Here is a 21,655-nt window from a genome sequence, read left to right on the forward strand (position 1 = left end):
GCACTCATTTCCCATCCTGGCAGCCACTGCTCACACACTTCTGGGGTTCACCTTTTACAATCTCATTTAATTATGCAGTATTCAGTGGAAACTTGTTAAATCTCTCTTTCCCACCCACCAACTCAATCGTCAATTCCTAGTAGCACAGTATCTTTTCTTATGCTGTGACCTCAGCACGCAGCTCAGAGGCTGAGCTCAGAGAGTTGGGAGTGACTACTAAGAAGTGAGGCATTTCTTTTTCAGTGTGAAAAAAATATTCTGGAATTAATGATAATGGTCACACAATACTGTGAATATACTAAAAACTGTTGAATTGTATATTTTTAAATGGTGAATTTTATGCTATGTACATTATATCTCAACTTCAATAAAAGAATGTTGTATTAGTTTGTTCTCACACTGCTATAAAGATATACCTGAGACTAGGATATTTATAAAGAAAAGAGGTTTAATTGGCTCATAGATCTGTAGGCCATACAGCCTTCTGCTTCTGGGGAGGCCTCAGGAAACTTACAATCATGGCAGAAAGCGAAGGGGAAGCAGGCACATATTCACACGGCCAGCAGGAGAGAGAGAGAGAGAGGGAAGGGGGAAACACTACATACTTTCAAACAACCAGATCTCATGAGATCTCTATCAGGAGACTAGCATGGGGGAGGTCCACTCCCATGATTCAATCACCTCCCACCAGGCCCCTCCTCCAACACTGGGGATTACAATTCAACATGAGATTTGGGTGGGGACACAGAGCCAAACCATATCAACTGTGGAGACATCTGCTCCAGACCAGATGGGATAGCCCCAATTCTCCCTGCTCTTTCTTCTCTGCTAAGCATAGCTATAAATTCTAGAAATCACGCAAGAGACAAATAAGACAACCCTGGAAGATGATAAGAAGAGGCAAGCTGGTTTGGCGCTCCAAGGCTGAAGGAACAGCACAGCATCAGGGTCTCTCATGTTCCCCCTAACCAAGAGAAGGAAACCAAGACCCAGAGATTCCATAACCCTCACTTAGCCCCTCACTTAGCAACACAGGGTGGCCAACCTAGGCCCTTTCCTCCTTTGGACTCTGCAGAAGTACCTCTGACAACACCAGGCAAGGCTGACAACCACCTGTAAGGGGATTGATTTTGGTCCCTGAAGGAAACAAGCAGCTGGGTGGATGGGGGAGGCCCTTCCTTTCCTTGCTGGGCCTGAGATCCCTTATTCCACTGAAAGACAGAGATAAATCAACAAAGCTGGCAGAGGAGACCCAGCTGCAAGGAAAGCCCTAGCCTGGGAAGTTTCTTTCTTCCCACATTCCCAAGGCTCCCCTCCCCACACTGAGACTAAGGCAAGAGCAGTACCAGTGGGGGTGCCTCACCATAACTTTCCCACAGGTAGACACCCAGGGGCCAAGGGAAACTCCTTCTTGCCTCTAAGGTGACAGCAGCAAGAACCAATGTGAGCCTCAATGGAACCAGATAAACCAAGAACACCAAAACAACACGGCAGGTACTCTGACAGTTAAACTGTGATTGGAATTACAGCACAAGAAAGTCGGCCAAGGTCTGCACACGAAACATAAACAGGTGAATGCCTGCTAATGTAAAAGATTTAAGTGGAACCCAGAGTCTCCTCTCATTACAGACAAAATGTCAGGAATACAATGGAAAATCACCCATCCTACTAATAACCAACACAATCCCAATTTGAATGAGAAAAGACAGTCAACTGATAGCAATTCCAAGATAAATCAGATGTTGGAGTTGTCTGACAAGGATTTTAAAGCAGGCATAAAAAAATGCTTCAACCTTCTATCACAAATGCTCTTGAAAGAATAAAAAAAGAAAAATATCAGCAAAGAAATAGAAGTTTAAAAAAGAAACAAAGAAGAAATATTAAACTGAAAATACAGAAAACAAATAAAAATACGTGGTGGATGGGCTTAATAATAGAGTAATAGAGTAGAGATAACAGAGAACAAAACGAACGATCTTGAGGACATAACAATAGAATTCCCCTAATCTGAACGAGAGAGAAAATAGACTGAAAACAGAAGTGGACACAGGCTCTGTCATCTGTGGGAAAGTAAGCAACAGAGCCAGACTGATATCATCACAATCCCAGAGAAAAGGAGACAAAGAGTGGAGCTAGAAAAGCATTTGAAGAAATTATGGTTGAGAGCTTCCAAAATTTGGCAAAAGATACAAACATATAGATCCAAGAATGTGAGTCAAAGCAGAAACAGACTAAACCAAAATAAATTCATACCAAGAGACATCATAAGTAAAATTCTGAAAACTAAAGAAAAAAATTTAAATCAGCCAGTGAGAAGTGACACATCACCATAGGAGAACACCAATTTGAATGACAATTTGCTCATCTGTCACCATGGAGACCAGAAGAAAATGGCACAACACTTTTCAATTGCTGAAACAATTGTTAAACTGTGAATTCTGTATCTGGCAAAACTATCCTTCAGGAACGAAGTACAAATGGAAATGTTATCAAATAAAGAAAAGCTAAAAGAATCTGTCACTAACTAGATCTACCCTCAAAGCTTGGCCAAGTAAGTGCTTCAGACAGAAAGGAAAAGATAAATGAAGGAAACTTAGGCATCAGGAAGGACTTAGGAACAAGGGAAAGAGCAAAAATATGGGTAGAGGCATTTTCCTGATTAATTTCACAAAACACATCTGATGATTAAAACAAAAATAATACCCTCTACTACCCAAGATAATGATATTTTAAAATGAGGAAGACAAAAGGAACTAAATAGAAGAAAGCTTTTCACACTTTCCTTGACATGGTAAAATGCTGAAACCAGTAGACTGTTACTAGTCACTGATATATATTAAAATACCCAGAGCAACTACTACTAAAACAATACCAAAGGATATACTAAAAAAAACACTATATGTAAGTCAAGACAAAATCCTCAAATATGATAAAGTAACTCAGAGGAAGGAAAGAAAAGGGAAATAGAAATCTGACAAAAAGAAATAAATAGAAAACAAAATGGAAGGCAAGTACCAACCTATCAATAATCACCTGAAATGTAGATGGTTTAAATACATAAATGCAACAAGCAATCACACAGGGATTTGCAGAGTGAATGTGGACACACACACACACACACACACACACAATCCAACTATATGTTGCTTACAAGAAACATTTTATAATCAATCATATAATCAACTGAAAATAAAAGGATAGAAAAAGATATACCATACACTATACAGACATTAATACAAAATTAAAAAGTAATGGCTATATTAATATCTGATAAAATACACTCAATGCCAAGAGAATTACTAGAGACAGTGAGAGACCTTATATAATGATAAAGGATCAATCTCTTATAAGACATGCTAATCCTAAATGTGTGCACAACCAAACAATAAAGCCTCAAAATACATAAAACAAAAACTGATGGAGCTTAAAAGAGAAAAGATCAATTCATAAATATAGTTGGGGTGTTTACTATTGTCCTCTCAGCACCTGAGAGAGCTGTATGAAAAATCAACAAGGTTATAGAAAAGCTGAAATATATAATCAAAATGCAGGATCTAATTGACATACACAGAACACTATACAATGACTACAGAACATGCATTATTTTTCAAGTACTCAAGGAACATGCACCAAGATAGGACATATCTTGGGTCATAAACCTCAAAAAATTTAAAAGTATTAATATCATACAGACTGTGTTCTCTGACCATGAAGGTGTCAAACTAGAAATAACAAAAATACCTAGAAATTAAAAAATAACAAAAATACTGTAAACACATGGAAATTAAACAACATTTTTAAATAGATCATAGGTTAAAGTCTCAAATGTTTTATATACATATACATACATATATACATATACATATCTGTATATCTGTATATACACATGTATATCTGTATATACACATGTATATCTGTATATACACATGTATATCTGTATATACACATGTATATCTGTATATACACATGTATATCTGTATATACACATGTATATCTGTATATACACATGTATATCTGTATATACACATGTATATCTGTATATACACATGTATATCTGTATATACACATGTATATCTGTATATACACATGTATATCTGTATATACACATGTATATCTGTATATACACATGTATATCTGTATATACACATGTATATCTGTATATACACATGTATATCTGTATATACACATGTATATCTGTATATACACATGTATATCTGTATATATATATACATGTATATATATACATATATACATGTGTATATAGATATACAGATAGTATATGTATATATGTATATATATGTGTATATACAGATATGTATATATACACATGTGTATATATACAGATGTGTATATATATACAGATATGTATATATATGTGTATATACAGATATACAGATATGTATATATACATGTATATACAGATATACAGATATGTATATATACGTGTATATACAGATATACAGATATGTATATATACGTGTATATACAGATATACAGATATGTATATATACACATGTGTATATATACAGATGTGTATATATATACAGATATGTATATATACATGTGTATATACAGATATACAGATATGTATATATACATCTGTATATACAGATATACAGATATATATACATGTATATACATATATGTATATATACACATATATACATATATATGTGTATATGGAGAGAGAGAGAGAGAGAGAGAGAGTTTGTTTTGTTTCATTTCAAAACAAAATACAATACCAAAGTTTGTGGGATGCTATTGAATTAGTGCTGAGAATGATATTTATAATACTAAATGCTTACATAAGAAATGATAAAAGCTCTCAAATCAGTAATCTAAGTTTCCACCTCAAGGACCTAGGGAAAATAAAGAGCAAAATAAACCCAAAACAAGCAGAAGGAAAGAAATAATCAAGTAAAGAGCAAACATCCATTAAATTGAAAATGGAAAAACATCAGACAAAATCTATAAAACAAAAAGTTGTTTCTTTTAAAAAGTCAATCAATTGATAATGTTCTATTAGAATTGACAAAGGAGTGAAGAAAATATTACTAATATCATAAGTGCGATGAGCATATCACCACAGATCCTGTAGCTTTTAAAAATGTAATTCAGAAATACTACAAACAACTTAATTCTCATACAATGGACAATGTAGAAGACTAAGTTTTAAAAACTTTAAACTACCAAATTCAATCAGATGGAATAGATAGTCGAACTAGTCCTATAATCATTAAATAAATTGAATTTGTAATAGAAAAGCTTCAAAAACAAAATATTCAGGCTTAAACAGTTTCACAGGAGAATTTTACCAAGGACTTGAAAAATTAATGCTAATTTTACACAATATCTTCCAGAAAATAGCCAAAAAGGGTATACTTCCCAAAACAACATGAGGTCAGGATTACCTTCTTACCTTCCTCCTCCAAAAAAGAAAAAAAGAAAAAGAAAACCATGGGGCAATATATCTTATAAACATAGATGTAAAATACTCAACAAAACAGCAAATTGAATTTAAAAACATATAAACATAGTTATACATTATGACCAAGTATAATTTATTCCAGGTATGAGACATCTGAAAATCAACTGATATAATCCAACATATTAACAAGCTATTGAAAAAGATCACATGATTAAATCAATTGATGCAGATAAAGCATTTGACAAAATACAATACCCATTTATAAGAAAAACTCTCAGCAAGTTAGGAATAGTGAGAGAGATTACTTCTTGATAAAGAGCATGTACAAAAAGCTGATAGCTATTATTGTATTCAGTGACGAAAGATGGGATCTGTTTTCTCTAAGATGGAGAACAAAGCAAAGATGCCCACTCTCACTACTTTTTCTTTTTGAGGTGGAGTCTTGCTCTATTGCCCAGGCTGGAGTGCAGTGGCCCAATCTTGGCTCACTGCAACCTCTGCCTCCCAGGTTTAAGCGACTCTCCTGCCTCAGCCTCCCAAGTATCTGGCACTCTCAACACTTCTATTCAACATAGTATTGAAAGTTCTAACCACTGAAATAAGGCAAGAAAAAAGAAAACAAATACAGATTGGAAATAAATAAAAGTATATCTACTTACAGATGACACGATTGCCTCTAAATAGAAAATCCCAAGAAATTCTCACATAAATTCCTAGAACTAATGAGTTTGTCAAAGTGGTAGGATACAAGATCAGCACAAAAAGTATCTGCAAATCTATATACTAACAAAGAGCATGAGCAAACTGAAATCTAAAAACCACAATGCCATTTGTAATCACTCAAAAGAAAATGAAATATTACACTTTGATATACACCAAACAGGATCTATATGCTGAAAATTCTATAAAGTGCTGATGAAAGTATTCAAAGAAGGCCTAAATAAATGAAGAGATATACTATATGCATGAATTGGAATACTTCCTCTAGTAAATATGTTAATTCCCATGAGCCCCCAATTGATCTTTAGGTTTAATTCAATTTCTATCAAAATTCCATAAAGTGTCTTTTGTACATAGACAGTTATTCTTCAATTTATATGGAAAGGCTCAGGCCCTAGAATAGCTAAGACAATATTGACAAAGACTAATAGCAGCAATATTGTGGCTTACTATATAGCTTCAGTAAATAAAACTATATGATATTAGCAACATACAGATCAACAGAATAAAAAAGGAGCGAAGAAAGAGACCCATACGAGTATGCTGGGATGATTTTTGACCAAGGCGCAAGAGAAATTCAGTTGAGGTAGGACAGCGTTTCCACCAACGGTTCTTGAGCAAATGCACATCATATGCAAAAATAACAAATCTCCACTTAAAACTCAAACCTTCCAAAATTAACTCAAAATGGATTAGAGGTTTAAGTGTAAATGATCAAAGTATAACTCTTCTAGAAAATTTGAAAAAAAAAAAAGGTAGAAAATCTTCAGGATCTATATCTAGGCAATTCCTCAGACTCGACATTAAAACGCACTATCTACAAAGAAACAATTGGTAAATTGGACCTCATGAGAATTAAAGTTTTTTCTCCTTGAGAATCTATGTGAAGAAGATGAAAAGATGAGCTATGAACTACAAGCTACATGCAGAAAATATTTGCGAACTACCTGTCTGAAAAAACCCTAGTATCTAGAATATATAAGGAACTCTCAAAATCTAACATAAGCAACAGATGATTCCATTAGAAAATGGGCACAAGACATGAACAAAAGTTTCACTGAAAAGCACTTACAAATGGCAAATAAGCATTGATGAAAAGATGTTCAATATCATTAGCCATGAAGGAAATACAAATTACAACCACAGTGAGATATCACTTGACGCCTACCAGAATGGCTCAATGAACAAAGTCCTGACACCACAGGCGGGCGATCGCTCGTGTATGGCTGGCGTGGTGGTTTCTTAAACACTAAATACGCAATGACCAAACACTCCAGCCATTAAACCTATAAGCATGTGGCCTGTAGAAATGTACACTCAATAGTCATGGCCACTTTGTTTATAACAACCAAACAGTGGGCACAACCCAGGCGCCCTTCAGTGGGGGTAATGATTAAACCAACTGCAGTACATCCATGTCATGAAAAAACACTCAGCAATAAAAAGAAATTGTGTCCACGTGGGTTGAGGAATACCTTTTCCCTGCACTCTGGAGGGTGGGGGCCCATATAACCGACTTGCCAGTCCCGCACAGGTGGTACGGGACCTGGTGTGGAGGGAACCTTTCTAGGTCACAGTCACGAACAGGTCTCAGTTCTGAACGCTGCCAGAACATCTGCAGAGACAGGTATACCCGTGCCTTGACAATGGCCCACCTCACGACTGACCCCCAGTGGCCGCTCTTAGGATGTACCCATATGACAGCCTCCTCCAAAGGGCGCGGGTAAACTGCTGGAACATGACTAAAGTCGTCTGCCTCCTGACTTCCCAGAGGCAACTTGGAGCTGTGTGCATCCCAGAGATGCCCTGTAAGGCAAGCATCCTTCTCTTAACCTGATGTGGACTTCCTGCCACCTGGACATTCCCAAAGGGGCCTGCTCCAAACGTGCCCACTGTCTATGGTCCCTTGGTTGATCCATATGGAAAAGGCTCAACTCCCTGTAGAAGAGGCTGGTGGCCAGGGCTCGTGGGTGACACACATCCAAACTGCCCGAAGCTCAGCCATGGACTGCACTGTCCTGATCCCCGTCCTATCCATATGGTGTTGGTGTCTAGTTGCACCGCAGTTGCTGAGTATTAGGGTTGGGTGCCTTTGCTAGACCCACCAGTGTAAGGTCCTAGCAGTATCAGCAGAGTCCCCTCATATATGGTGGCTGGCTTAGTAAGTGGCTCCACTGCCATGTCGGCCCCCTCCTCTTGTTCAAAGTGGATGGGTCTGAGCACCTCTCGTAGTGGCAGACTTAAAGCACTAGTGGACAAGACACCCCTCTGTTGACAAATGTGTGCCATCTCTCTAGGGTGTGTGATTGTGCCACCATGAAGGTAAGCTTGGCTAGGAGGCCTCCTGCCCACTCTTTTGTGGGTAGGCAGTCTTCACAGTGACGGTAGCTTTCTGGAGACAGCCTCCACTTTGGTGCAGTACCTGATACATGGCCAGTACCTGTTTCTCCAGGATGTGATCATGGGATTCTGCCCCTATCCATAATTGAGACTGAAACCCTGCAGGTACCATTCGGGTTGGTGGCTTTGATCATAAACCCCAGCTCATCCCCATAACATCTCTAGTGGCTTCTAATACAAAAGGGTGCTATGGCCGTGGGGCCCTGAGTGCCTGGGCTCGTCTCACAAACATTCTTGATTTGTCAGGCGCCTCTCAGTCCATGTGTGCTCATGCCCATTTTTTTTTTCTTTATTAGGGTGTATAATGGGTAGAGGGTTTGGGCCATGTGAAGAATCAGTATTCTCCAGCAGCCCAGTAAACCTAGAGAAACCTGGAGTTGCTTTGCTGTCTGGGGAACAGGCCACTGTGCTAGCTTATTGATAACAGCTCTGGGTCTGTTTTGCATCTTACCTGACCAGGTAACTCTCAGGAGTTCGACAGCTATGCCAGGCCCCTGTATCTTTTTGGGATTGACTTCCCATCTCCTGTCCTTTAGGCCATCCAAAACGGTTTCTAGGGTAGCCTCCGAATCGGTAAGATACTCTGAGGTTAGCATGTTATCATTTATCTGGTGAAACCAGGAGACTTAGGCAGGCAAAGAGTTTAGACAGGTCCTGTGCAACCAGACGGTGACTGATGGGGCTGTGCAGGTTCCTTGTGGTAGCACCTGGAAGGTCCATTGTTGGTCCTCCTGAGTGAAGGCAAACTGGTCCTTTGCATCTTCTGCTAAAGGATACTGGAGGATGCAATAGCCAAGTCAATCACAGCAGGGACCCCTCCCAGATTAAAGAGCTCTTGTCCCCACGGTTGAGGATATTGGGCACAGCTGCATGTAAGGTGGTGTCACCTTGTTCAGCACATGGTAGTGCACATTCATTCTCCAGGAGCCATCTGGCTTCTTTGCAGGCCACACAGGGCTGTTGTGGGGGCTGTGGGGGCTGTGGGAGGCCTATTTGTACTTCATGTAATTCCTGAATTGTTTGGGTAGTTTCAGAGTGTCCCCCAGCAGGAGTATTGTCTCACATTCACTGTCTGCCTGGGCTGGGGCAAGTGTACAGCCACCCATGTGGCCCATCCTCTTTTTGTTCCTTGATTACTTTCTGCACTTGGTCCTTGCTTTTATCCAGCTCACTGAGGTCTGCCAAAGATTCCAGACACATTATAACCCTTCTTAAATTGGAAATGACCCAGACATTCAATGAGTACCTGAAATAATTTTAAGATTTTAAGCTATATAATCAGACAAGAGAAAGAAATAAAGGGCGACCAAATCAGAAAAGGGGAAGTCAAAGTGTCATTATGATCATATACCTAAAAAATCCTAAAGACTCATCCAAAAAGCTCCTATAACTGGCAAGTGAGTTCAGTAAAGTTGCAGGATACAAAACTAACGTACACAGATCAGTAGCACTGCTATACACCAACAGCAGCAAGCTGAGAATCAAGTCAAGAACTCAACTGCGTTTATAACAACTGCAAAAAAATAAAATATATAGGAATATACCTAACTAAGGAGGTGAAAGACCTCTGTAAGGAAAACTACAAAACACTGTTGAAAGAAATCACAGATGACACAGACAAATCCTATGCTCATGGATAGTTAGAATCAGTATTGTGAAAATGACCATACTGCCAAAAGCAGTCTACAAATTCAATGCAATTCCCATGAAAATACCATGATCATTCTTCACAGAGCTAGAAAAAACAATCTTAAAATTCATATGGAACTAAAAAAGAGCACACATAGCCAAAGCAAGACTAAACAAAAAGAACAAGTCTGGAGTTATCACATTAGCTGACTTCAAACTATGCTATAAGGCTATGGTCACCTAAGCAGCATGGTACTGGTATGAAAATAGGCACATAGACAAATGGAACAGAATAGAGAACCCAGAAATAAAGCCAAATACTTACAGCCAATTGATCTTTGACAAAGCAAACAAAAACACAAAGTGGGGAAAGCACACCTTGTTCAACAAATGGTGCTGGGATAATTGGCAAGCCACATACAGAAGAATGAAATTGGATCCTCATCTCTCACCTTATACAAAAATCAACTCACGATGGATCAAACACTTAAATCTAAGACCTAAAACTGTAAAAATCCTAGAAGATAACATCAGAAAAACTCTTTTAGAATTGGCTTAAACAAAGACTTCATGACCAAGAACCCAAAAGCAAATGCAACAAAAACAGAGATACATAGATGGGACTTAATTAAACTAAAAAGCTTCTGCACAGCAAAAGAAATAATCAACAGAGTAAATAGACAACCCACAGAGTGGGAGAAAATCTTCTCATACTGTTCATCCAACAAAGAACTAATATCCAGAATCTACAAGAAACTCAAACCAATCAGCACGAAAAAAACCAATCTCATCAAAAAGTGGGCTAAGGACGTGAATAGACAATTCTCAAAAGAAGATACACAAATGGCAAACATATGAAAAGATGCTCAACATCACTAATTATCAGGGAAATACAAATCAAAACCACAACGTAATACCACCTTACTCCTGCAAGAATGGCCATAATCAAAAAATCAAAAAGCAAAAGAGATGTTGGCATGGATGTGGTGAAAGAGGAAAACTTTTACACTGCTGGTGGGGATGTAAACTGGCACAATCACTGTGGAAAACAGTGTGGAGATTCCTTTAAAAACTAAAAGTAGATCTACCCTTTGATTCAGCAATCCCACTACTGGGCATTTACCCAAAGGATAAGAAGTCATACTTGCCCCACATGTTTATAGCAACACAATTCACAATTGCAAAAATATGGAACCAGCCCAAATGCCCATCCATCAACAAGTGTATAAAGAAAACGTGGTATATATATTATATATATTATAATATAATATAAATATAATATATAATATAATATAAATATAATAAATATAATATATAATATAATATAATATATAATATAATATGTATATGTAATATATTATATATTATATATATTATGTATTTATTTTATATATTATATATTAGTTATAATTATACATTATATATTAATTATAATTATACATTATATATTAATTATAATTATACATTATATATTAGTTAATTATAATTATACATTATATATTAGTTAATTATAATTATACATTATAAATTAATTATAATTATACATTATATATTAATTATAATTATACATTATATATTAATTATAATTATATATTATATATTAATTAATTATAATTATATATTATATATTATTATAATTATATATTATATATTATTATAATTATATATTATATATTAATTAATTAATATAATTAATATATTAATATAATTAATATATTGTATTATTAATTAATATAATATATTATTAATTAATATAATTAATAAAATAATATATTAATATATAATTGTGTGTTGTGTTTGTGTTGTGTGTGTTTGTGTTGTGTGTGTGTTTGTGTTGTGTGTTTGTGTTGTGTGTGTGTGTTTGTGTGGTGTGTGTGTTGTGTGTGGTGTGTGTTTGTGTGGTGTGTGTTTGTGTGGTGTGTGTTTGTGTTGTGTGTGTTTGTGTTGTGTGTGTTTGTGTTGTGTGTGTTTGTGTTGTGTGTGTTTGTGTTGTGTGTGTGTGTTATATATTATATTATATACATTATATTATATATTATATATACCACGTTTATATATTATATATTATGTGTGTATATATATGTGTGTCTATATATACACACACACACACACTCACACCATGGTGTATATACACATACCATGACATGCTACTCAGCCATAAAAAGGAATGAATTAACGGCATTCTCAGCAACCTGCAGGGAATTGGAGACTATTATTCTAAGTGAAGTAACTCAAGAATGGAAAATCAAACATCATATATTCTCATAAGTGGGAGCTAAGCTATTAGCACATAAAGGCATAAGAATGATACAATGGACTTTGGGGACCTGAGGGAAAGGGTGGGAGCGGGGTGAGGGATAAAAGACTACACATTGAGTACAGCGTCCACTGCCTGGGTGATACGTGGACCAGAATCTCAGAAACCACCACTAAAGAACACATCCATGTAACCAAACACCACTTGTTCCCCCTAAAACCTATCAAAATAAAAATAAATTTTAAAAAATCAGCAAAAAATATTTTAAGCTACACAGATGTTTTACCTACAAACATTTGTTTCACTTATGTTTACTCAATTTATTCATTTGTTGCAGTTTATCTAGATTACTCATAAGAACATGGCACTAGGCAAAGCCAACCATCATTCCAAGTTGTTTTCCTGTTAACCATTTTTATAGCCTGTGAATATCCGGTGTTCACCAAAGCAAGAACATTAAAGTTAAATGTATGCGTATTTTTACTGATAACCGAGAAGATTCTTCTGTTTTGATTAAACCAGCAGTATCACCTACCCCCTCACAGGTCATGGCATCTCCTCCAGCTTGTCTGTCTTTGTGGGGAAAGCCCAGACAGGACCCACCACCCCGGAAAGCCTTGTGAGACCAGTAGCCACTGAGCAGGTGGGTGTGGGATTCCTGGCCTGGTGAGCCTCCCCTGTCCCTGCCCCAGGTGCCTGACTCGAACCTGGATCTCATGGGGCTGGCCAGGGAGATGGGTACCTGGGCAAGGGAGGCAGTGGGATGCCACAGGACAATTGTGCCCAGGGAACAGAACATCTCACAGGACTTATGACCTTCGAAGCACCTTCCCGGGGGCTGTGTGGCCAGGACAAGCCCCAGAAACAGAACATCTCACAGGACTTACGACCTTCGAAGAACCTGCCCGGGGGCTGGCGCTTGGTTTCAACTCACTTTCCAACACTCTGGGGTCTTGCTGCCTCCTGGGCTGATGGTCTCATTGCTGAACCCATCTTTGCGTGACAGGAGATTCTATTCAGATGCAAGTTTCTCTCTGTTCTTAGCTAAAAGGTGTTCGGTGGCTCACAGGGGCCCCCTCTCTCTAGCTGTGCTGGGTCCTATCCAGTTGGCAGCTGGTGTATTGGAAGCCTCTGTGGACAGACCTCTGCAGCCTCTCTTGGCCTTCCCGTCGACTTGCACCCCCGGGGCAGATATGCTGAGGGGGCTCCCAGCACCAGGGCCTCCCCAGGAGCTGAGTCGTGCCCAGTAGGAGCAGAGTGGGGACGGCTTTACCAAAGGGAGTGGGATACCTTCCCTGCTCTTCCTCACCCTCCCTCCTACTGCTCCTTCCAGCAATTGGCACGTGGGTCCCGGAGCAGCTCCACATCTCCAGCATCCAGCAATCTCGTGGATCCCGCTGTGCCTCCACTCTCCTGCCCTCCACCCCGGCCCTGCAGCTCCTGAGCTGGGATGCTCCTTTCTGCCTAAAACATTTGGAACATATTTGCAGCTGAAAACATGCTGCAAGGAAAATCATGTACTCATTGCACACAAACAACCACGGGATTCTCCCCCACAGAAAAGTAAATTAAAACTTGACAGTCAAATAATTCTCATCTCAAGGGAAAAAAACCACCCCGAGGAGCACACGGGTGAGCTGCCCACCTGGCTGGAAGACGCGGTTTTAGGGGAGTTGCTTCCACCAAGTTCGCAGGGAGGCTTGGGTGACCTGCCTCTGAACGCAGGAATTCCTTTGAGCTGTTTTGGGCTCCAGGGTTTTATTTTACTGTTCACCGCATGCTGTGGAGGTTGTTGATTTGCTGGGGATAACAGTGTTACCTGACGATCCAGGTGCCTCTGCTCCTTCACTAAGTCCTTCTTGAAACCAATAGAAGCGTCTCTGAGGCAGCTCGTGCTCTAAGTCTGGAAGCCAGTGAGGACATGTGGGGAGCCAGCTGTGGGCAAATAACAGCCACCAGGAGAGTGCAGCCCAGGGAGGGGAGGACAGACAGATGAGGGGGCTCGGGGAGGAGAGGACAGACAGGTGAGGGGACTCAGGGAGGGGAGGAGCAGGTGAGGGGACACTGTCCAGGTCAGGGTGCAGACCCCACGTTGCAGGCCTCCTGCCCAGAACCCTGCCCTCATTCCACTCGTCCAGGGCTGGGAGCCTGACCCTGAGTCGGCTTCACCCCCATCACCTTGACCCCTGACCCAGCGCTCTCTGGGTCCCTCCTGACCCTTCTGGCTGAGGCCCCTGCCCAGGGCTCCGCTCCTCCCAACAGCTCCTTCACAGAGTGATGGGTCTCAGAATGATCCTCGTTGTATACACAGGGCCAGGGCCTCTTTTTGTCTTTTTGCATAATTCCTCCTGCAGGGGCCCCACCCCAGCAAGGCCTCACAGCCCAAGGCTCCAGTGGCTGAGCGGCCCCCTTCCAGCTTCCCTGCTCAGGAAACACCCCCTCTTGCGGCTGCCCAGAGACAAAGGGTCCCCTGGGTGTGGCACTTGCTGTCAGGCATATTCTAAGCCCCAGGCAAGCATCCTGAATACGTGGTCAGTGGTTGGTGACAAAGGCTCAAGATAAGGGTTCAGGGCCTTTCACGCCCTGAACAGAAAATGTCCCAGGCCACCTGCAGCCCATGAGGGGCCTACCAAGAGAGGCCCTGGCACCTTGGTCCAGCCAGGGGCTGTGCAGAAGCTGCTGGAACCCCCTTGCTCTGTCGCTGGTGGCTGGTGCAGAGACTGGTCACCCTCTGCAAACCTATGGTCTGAGGAGCCCCCCGGGTGGAAGGCTGCGAGAGCTAATGTCAGGCAGCCTCCGTGATCTGGGTCCCACCCCCTCACCACGTGTCCCCCCAGCTTCCAGGCTCCATGTCTGTGCCAAGGTCAGCTCCTCAGTCCATCTTGCCCAAGCCATGCTCACAGGGATAGCCCTATTGCCAAGGCAACACTGCCCCTCCTGGAATGCACCCCCGGCCCTGCAGGCAGCCTGCAGCACTCACTTCCTCCTTCTCATCTTCAAGTGAGAAACTTCTTCCTCTGCCCCACTCAGACCATCTGTCCTTTTCTCTGGGCAACATCAGAGCCTGCCCCGGATCCCCACAGAGGCTGTGCGAGTCTGTATCCCCAGCCCGGGATCCACGCCCGGACTCCTCTTTTGAACGTTCCCTCCGCCTCCAGCAAGGTGTGGCCCCCACGAGCTGAGCCCCCAGGTGAGGAGCATCTAAGGCTTCAGGACCTGGGCTGTGGTAGCTTTTCCTCCCAAGCTGCTTAGTGAACTTGATGGCAAGTAATTTACCCTTAATATCCTACCAGCTAAATCTCATTATTGTCTTTACAAGAGCCAATATGTACACATTGATAGCCATGCCTATTACATCTTAGCGTTCAGACTAAATGTCTGAAACATATTTTGAGAGAAAGCATAAAATTGCTTATTTTATTGAGCAAACCAATTAGAACAAGTCAGACCCTTTTATGAAGACATAGCACTGAGGGGCTCCGTCAAACCTTCCTCTCATCCCCAGAGGTCCTCACGCTCACAAAATTGGCAGATTGTCAGCATTTGAGATGCTTCTTCAGGAAATTCAAATTTCATTTTCCCCAGTAGGTCAATCTCCCATGATTAGAAAAGAGTGAGGACTATTATTGTAAGTACTTTCCCCTGCCCTTCCACGGGGACAGTAGGAAGAACATATGCTCAAAGCACATGGATATTTTCCCTCCCTAAACATTAAAAAAAGAAGAAGAAGAAGAAAGAGAAACAGGAAAAGACTGGATTTCCTGCCATTTTAGCAAGACTGCAATTTCATTCTTAACCCCTCTGAGAATTCACATTCAGGCTGCAACCTTGAGAGCTGAGGGCCTCCACGTGCCTCAACCCAGGAAAACCAGGCACGCTTGTAAACTCTCTTGGGAACCTCCCAAACACTGGTTTTTATAATTAGGAAAATAATTAGGACAATTTGGAAAAAAGAGTACACAACATGATGAGTTAGAAGCTGCTGCAGGGAGACCGTATATGTTGGGGTTACAGCCGCTTGTTCCTGGGGAGAGGGGCAGCTCTGGGAGAGGCTAGGGGAGAAGCCCCCGTTTCCCTGCTCACCCCACATCAGGCTTCTGCAGAAAAGTCCCAACCAGAGCAGGTGGCAGGAGTTTAGCTGGGAGATCCAGCACAGATGCCAGGGATGAGGCTCTGGAAGTGAGAATCCCAGTGGCAGTGAGGTCCTCTCCTGGGTCCGATGGGTGAGGGGAGTCCGTGGGAAGATGGCTGAGGGAGATCTGGAGGAGGCCAAGCCAAAGGGGAACTCCAAGGCAGTAAAGTGGGACCTCGCAGTCTGGTGGGGCATTGGAGGTCCGTCGCTGGGGATCCCGACGGTCAGGTGGCTCGGATGGCGCTGGACAGGGCCAGCCTCTCTGGTGGGTGGCCTCATCCAGCCCCTTGGTTTCACCTCCTGCCAGGAGCAGGCATCACTGTGTCCTACAGATGCTGAAACCCTGGCCTGTGAGGGCTAAGTGGCCTTGTTCAAGCACATACACCCAGGGCAGGGAAGAAGCTGGCACTCCAGCCTGTGACAAGGCCTTCTTTCAGGCAGCAGGTCTGGTGTGTTTCTCTGCTCCATGATCTGTGTGCCCTGTTCCCTCCAGCAGGGAGTGTTGACACAGTGGCAGCCCGGGAGCCTCCCACGTGCTCCAGAGCTGCCTCCCCTGTGTGGTGATGGAGTCTTCCTCTCCAGCCACAAGCCATCCTCTCTTGGTGCAGCAATGTTCACCCTCTGCCAAATCACATCTACGAGTGGGACACTGTGGAGCCTGCCAGAGCACCGGGCAGCCCCCAGGGACCCTTGAAGGTGGGCGCAGGTCACAGCCACCTATCCAAGCCTCTGCTTCAGCACTGGAAGTGGGTGCGCTGAGAATGTGTTCTGGTGCTGGAGAGACCTCGGGTCCAACATGGGATGCAGACCCAGGACTCAGAGAAAGGGGGAGTCAGGGAGGTGGGAGGCAGCCCCTGCCCTTCCACCATGGACACCGGCGTCTGTTCCCTCCTGTTTTTCTTTAATGCATTTCCTTGTAAATGACAAGGAAGAGCTTAGTGAAGTTTTGCTCACGTTTTCAAATCAAGCAAGGCTGAGGTCACTCATGAGGTCTGCCTGGCTTTGTCCACTCAGGCTTCCTCAGGCCTGGTCCCCATTTTCATCCATTTTAATAGCTCTCGACACCCGTGATGCCCAATGGGAAAATGCAGCAGAGAAACCCCCTTTCCTGTGGCAAGGATCTGTTAGCTCCCCATGCAAGATATGAAAGAAGATACGCGACATCCTTTTTGGGAAAAAGAAAGTACAAACCACCACTGAAGGATGACGAGAAGCCTTAAGGACAGGAAGCATGAAAGTGAAGCCATGACACATAAAATAATCAAGCAGGAGAGGGGCACATCCCAGAGCCCAGGGGAAGAACGGGCCGGGCTGCAGTAAGTGGTGCTGGGGCCATTGGTTTTTCAAATAGAAAAACACTCAGATTGATCTCTAACTTACACCAAATAGGAAGGTAAATCCCAAGTGAGTTGAAGACTAGTTTTTTAAAAGTAAAATTTTAAGGCACTTTGAATAAAATATGGGATTATATCTTTATGACCTTGAGTTAGAAAAGATGTCTTCAATAAGACCCAAAAGCCCAGGTCATAAAGGAAATGATTGATTAATTCAACCACATTAAATTTTAAATTTCTGTGAAATAAAAGCCATCATAAAAGCTGAAAAGACGAGCTGAAGACCTGCAGTAGATCTTGCAATGCATGGATGGATAATGCTGTGATATTCCGGGTATATTTTAAAACCCTGACAAGGAAGTATAATAAAGACAAGCGACTTAACAAAACTCTGCACAAAAGATATGAACAAACATTTCACAGAAACGGGCAAAAGTCATGACCCGTTATGTGACATAACGGTCATAAAAGTGACAGGTTAACAATTCTGAACATAATAGTAATCAGGAAAAATAAACATTCAGGCAATATCATATACAATCACATGCATCCAGTTATCAAAATCTTAAACAGCTGAGCACAGCAAGGCTGGTGAGGATGGACACCGTGGGGACACAAGGGACACAGGGGATCACCATGGGGATCACTGCTGGGGGACAGGGACCAGGAAGTCAGCCATTCACAAGAGCTCCTGCAAATAAAGGCATGTGTCCTGTGACCCAGGAATCTTTCTCCTAGCCTTAAACGAAGGTTTTGGCCAGGCACAGAAAGAAAAAGCAGGAAGGAATGTCAAGTGAAGCATGGCTTTTAATGACACAGAAGGTTTTGAAATGGCCTAAATGTTCATCAGTATGAGGTGAGAATATTACTAGTGAAAATGAATTAGGAAGAGCTGGGTCTATTAACACGGGTAAGTTTCGAAAGCCATGTTGAACGAGAAGGCACAGAATGATTTGTTCTACAAAACACGACTTTATAAAGTGTAAAATGTGATGGATGGTATTAAGTGCTGTGCAGGGACATATGCCCACATGGAAGGCTGATATGAAAGGTGGGAAAGTTTGATGGGAACCTGATTTGGGAGAGTGGCCACTGCCGTTAGGAGTAGCCTCAATGGCATGGCACAGAAGAAGCTTATGTAAAAGCAAGTAAAACAAAATGGGAAATGACTTTGTTCTCATAAAATTATGAGGTCTAGGCCAGGTGTGGTGGCTCATACCTGTAATCCTAGCACTTTGGGAGGCTGAGGTGGGTGGATCACCTGAGGTCAGGAGTTTGAGACCAGCCTGGCCGATGTAGCAAAACCCTGTCTCTACTAAAAATACAAAAATTAGCCAGGCATGGTGGCACTTGCCTGTAATCCCAGCTACTGGGGAGGCTGCGGCGTGGAGAATTGCTTGAACCCAGGAGGTGGAGGTTGCAGTGAGCTGAGATCACTGCACTCCAGTGTGGGCAACAAGAGTAAAAATCAGTCTCAAAAAAAATAAATAAATAAGGTCTAAACCTGGGCTGGTGTGTGGCTCTGTGGCGATGTGAGAACTGTGGGCTTCCCCACTTTCTGCTGCTTTCCCATGCTGCATCCTTTCTGAACAACTGCTGTTCTCACGGTTACCTCATGTTCCAGGGTGGCTGCTGGCATTCCTGCAATCTCATCTCTATTCCAGGCCAATAGCTGAAGGGGTGAAAGAGGATGAAAGGATGCTCCTTTCGCTTTGAGGAGCATTCCCCAAAATCCCACAGGGTGGCTTACATCTCCATCTCTCAAGGCCAAACCTGGCTGCAAGGGTGACTGAGCCAATGCTCTCTAAGTGGAGAGTGCTTTGCTCAGAGTAAACTCCAGGTTTTGTTGCTGAAGAGGAAGGGGTAATGGCTTGGGCAGAAGCCAGGCCCTGCCCCATGGTTACCTCTGGGGAGGGGAGCATCTGAAATGCTGGAGGGGCTGGAGGGTTTTCACTTGTATGTAAGTTTATTTTTCAAAAAGAAATCAGAAACAAGTATGGACAATTTTGAAATTTTATTAAAAAATAGTGAAGAGTGTACACTGTTCTCTATTTTTTATGTTTGAAATAGTTTACAAGAAGAAAGAAGAATGAAATAGAAAATGCATATACATTGATTTTATTAATGATATGCAATGATCCATCAATTTATAACAATAGAAAATACCAAATAAATGTTAAAATTCACTCACGCTGGAAAAAAATCAAGACTTCTTTTTTTGAAAAGATGGAAACCCTCCCAGCTCTACAATGTGTTGAACAATTTGTTTAGCTTCATTCTCAGCCAAATGTGTCTTTCCTTCTTTCTCCTGGTTTCTTACAACTCTTTTCTTGTGCTTTTTCCAATGGAAAGTGACTTTCTCCTGTCCTGTTCATCAGACAATATAACCTTCAATCTCAGGTTGTCCACGGACCTCTGGACACAGGCCTCACTGGCTCTTTGCAGCTGTGCCTGCTTGTCATCTGCTAACCATTAAACAGCAGGACTAGCTTTTATGTCCCTGCTGCCAGGGGTCCACCTGAGCACCTGGGACCTGGCACCCTTGCCCTTTAAGCTGCAGTCATCTCTGCTCACAAGCGTTGTTTGCCCTTCCCACACCAGTCCAACCCAGGCCAATCACGGAGCGGGTCCTCGTCAGACCTGGTTAAGACCTGAGGCTCACGCTGGAGCACATGTCTCCGCTGGAGAGAGTATGACACGGGTGTAGCATAAATCACGGGAATGTAAGGAGCGTGTCTCCACGGAGCTTGTAGAGTGAGGAAGAGACAATCAACCCATGTTAAACGTGTTAACGTTTTGATGTGATGATCACTGGAAACTATTTAGTGGCACGAAAACATAAACACGCCTCTGCTCCTCGTCCTGCCCTACCTCCCGGTACCCGCATCTATTTCCTCTCTCACTGTTCATCCATTATTTGTCTCTGTATCGACCATATTTCCTCCAGATCTGCTGACTGGCCGTTCATTGTGCATTTCTGCCAAAGAGGCTCTTGATTTCTGACTCTTCAAATCATTTCCAAATGTGTTACTGAAAACCAACTGCCTGAAGCCTGAGTGTCTGCAAGGAGGAGTTTATTTCGGGCAGAGGGAGGGTGTGGGGGTGGCCCCGACTCGTCCTGACTCCCACCCATGCCATCTGGGAGGCTGGTGGCCAAGCTACGTGTACTCTGGCCCCAACTCTGCCCCATGGCCCCACGTACCTGGTACCCTTTGCAGGAGTGGAGGTGCCTCCCTGGGGCCGTGAGTGCTATGCAAAAAAGAACCAACGGTTCCCAAGGTTTCTGCACTAAGGCAGGGAAGGGGAGGGCAGAACAATCTTGAGCTGACTGTCCCTGACTGCCACTTCACGGCTTGTCATCCTGGCCTAGTCTCAGGAAAGGGATCCCACAGCCGAGAATTTAGGAAATCAGCAGCTGGCTGTAAATAAGCTGATGATAAACAAGGCGACCTGCCAAATTAAAATGCAAAGCATTTCTCCCAGCTCCCTGATAACCACTGAAAGGTAAAATCGCCAGTCTTTCCATGAAAGAAATTAGCATTAATAAGATGAAACCGTATTTGGGATAACTGACAATTTGATGAATGTGCTGAGAGGATTGGACGTGATGCATTTGATAGATAATATTTTGGGTTGCCTCGGGTTGCATTTAATTGTTCCTTCTTCGTTCTCAGCTTTAGTTAAGTGAAATAGAAAACCCCAGTGATGCTGGAATTTATCTTTCAGGAGGCAGATGCACGGCTTAATTATCAATC

The sequence above is a fragment of the Gorilla gorilla genome, chromosome 23 (genome assembly GCF_029281585.2).
Source record: "Gorilla gorilla gorilla isolate KB3781 chromosome 23, NHGRI_mGorGor1-v2.1_pri, whole genome shotgun sequence".
Classification (NCBI taxonomy): Eukaryota; Metazoa; Chordata; class Mammalia; order Primates; family Hominidae; genus Gorilla; species Gorilla gorilla.